Source organism: Tupaia chinensis, unplaced genomic scaffold (genome assembly GCF_000334495.1).
Source record: "Tupaia chinensis unplaced genomic scaffold, TupChi_1.0 Scaffold143886_1, whole genome shotgun sequence".
Lineage (NCBI taxonomy): Eukaryota > Metazoa > Chordata > Mammalia > Scandentia > Tupaiidae > Tupaia > Tupaia belangeri.
In genome coordinates this window covers 873,425-875,668 of record NW_006203737.1, presented here as the reverse complement: position 1 = coordinate 875,668, position 2,244 = coordinate 873,425, and the positions used below count along the sequence as shown (strand labels likewise).

The following is a 2,244-nucleotide window of genomic DNA, read 5'->3' as shown; positions in this document are numbered from 1 at the left end:
GGAAACATGCCAAGTGAACGCAGATAGTAAAAGCAATGGCCACATCTAAGCGTTATCTATGTTTTCTTTCAGACAAAAGGAAGCATCAGGTGTAAAATGCTGGTTCATTTCAGAGCAAAAGCAGTGACTATTGGAATTTTCACTTTAATAACCCTGCTGCATATGTAATCATACTCTATGCATAAATAAAATGCTGCATATCGAGGCTATGCATGTTCAAGCCACTGCTGAGTTGTCGGAAAAGTCATGATGTTATTCTTTGTTTTTCTATGCAAAGGGCGTCATGACTTTTCCGACAGCCTGATAAATAAGACCTTATATAAAAATAAATGAAATCCTTTTAGATGAACTTTACGATCTCTGAGCTTAACAGAGGAAAGTTGCTGCAAAGTGGAAGATTCTCATTTACAGAGAAAAAAAAAATCACAGAACATAACTTCAGAGAATTATTTCACTCTACAATGCAACTATCTTTACCATCTCCAAACAACCAGGTTTCTTTAAAAGAGGTATAATTTTTATAGGAAATAAAGGCTAATAAAAGAAAAAAAAGCCATAAGAATTAAAGCAGATGAGCCAGAACCCATTAGTTTCATGCAAAAAATAAATAAATAAATAAGAGTTTTCCCGCAAATTGTTTTCATCTAAAACAAACAACTTTTGCTACCCTCCCCCCCCAAAAAAAAGTCACAGACCCATTAAGAAAAGGTAAAGTGAAACAAATATTCAAAACGAGTTACCTCACTTCCAAACTTCATCCTCCAAATTGCAGTTCCAAACTTACTCTATGTGAATAATTAATTGTCCAGTTGTAAACAAATTCTTCTGCAACACCGCTGAAGTCTGTTCAATGACTAGTTGCTTAGATAATGGATTTTAAATGACCCTAGAACTAAAGCCTTTATTTTAAGTAGGAGGGAGGAGCTGTGTTTTGGCCACGAAAAGTGCTCACGGTCATGAGAACATTTGCATTCAAAGCAGGTCAGCATTCAAGTTTACATTTGTCAAAAGATTCACAGGAAATTACAAAGTTCATGGGAGTGATTTGCTTTCCCTTCTAATTAGTTCCTGATATGAAATCTTAGTATACCAATGTTATTTTACTATGTGACTCACCACATTGGAAATTTAAAGATAATCCTTAAGTCAGTGATTGGCAGGTTTGTTGTTTCTTTAGAGTGTACTACCCAAAAGTATCATTGTTTTGACTTTGAAATACCTTGAAGTATGAGAAGAGTCAAGGGGGCCAGCAAACTAGATTCCACTGAGGCTCTCCCTCTCACACAGCCAGTTCTCAGGCCTTGGGAAATTTCCTTCATCTCTTTGGGCCTTAGTTTCAAAACATTCTGAATGGGGCCTCAGAAGTCATCTACTTTAACCTTCCATTCCCAAACAAAAATTGCATCTGCACTTAGCTTAAGAAATGGTCAGTTTCTCGGAACCAGCAATTGGCATGGTGATTAGGGATGCGGGACTCCACTCATGGCCGATCGTGGTTTGAGAATTGAACCTAGAGACTTGCTTTCTCACTTTCCTTCTCTCTCATTCTGCCCCTGTCTGGTCAAAATAAAATAAAATAAATAAATAAATAAATAAATAAAGCTAAATACAATAATTCTAAAAAAAAACCAGTCAAGGCACGCACGTGTACATGAGGGCCCAAAATCTCAAAAGGAGGGAGAAATGGAGGAGAAGGGATTGTGATGTGACCATTCCCCATGTGGGTGCTTTCGCATATTTTATGTGTTTCTTTTTCCTTAAGAGTCTATCAAGGAGCCAGCAGGTGGCACAGCAGTTACATCACTGGGCTCTCACATGGCCAATCATGATTTGAGCCCTGGACCTGGGAACGTGTGCATGCATACCCAAGATCTCAGGAGAACGAAGGGGAAGGGATTGAGGCGTAGCCATCCCCCTAGAGGGGTGATTCCTTATTTTCTCTCTCACTGTCTGTCTCTCTCTTACACACACATCACCAACACCAAAAACCTAAAAAGAAAAAAATGTCTATCAAATCTTGGGTCAGCAGGTGGCATGTTGGTTGAGGTTCTGGACCCCCACATGGCCAACTGCAGTTCAAGTCCTGCACTTGGTCACTTGCTTTCTCACTTTCTCTCTCTCTCTCTTTCTCTGGTGAAAGTGCATGCCCTATAGCAAATTTAAAATAATAATAATATAAATGTTTTAAATTAAATAAATCTTTAAAACAAAAAAGTCTGTGAAATCTTTTTTTTTTTTTTTTTT

The 2,244-nt window shown here is 37.9% G+C and overlaps 1 protein-coding gene across 1 annotated transcript in view; it reads right to left on the bottom strand.

The window, feature by feature from the left end:
• IL13RA2 (interleukin 13 receptor subunit alpha 2) overlaps positions 1-936 on the bottom strand; it is a 67,998-nt gene extending 67,062 nt beyond the window's left edge. The window contains exon 1 of the mRNA XM_027767048.1: positions 741-936. The gene's annotated coding sequence lies outside the window, so the exon portion shown is untranslated. The remainder of the gene's footprint in view (positions 1-740) is intronic.
• Positions 937-2,244: the final 1,308 nt, after the last annotated feature.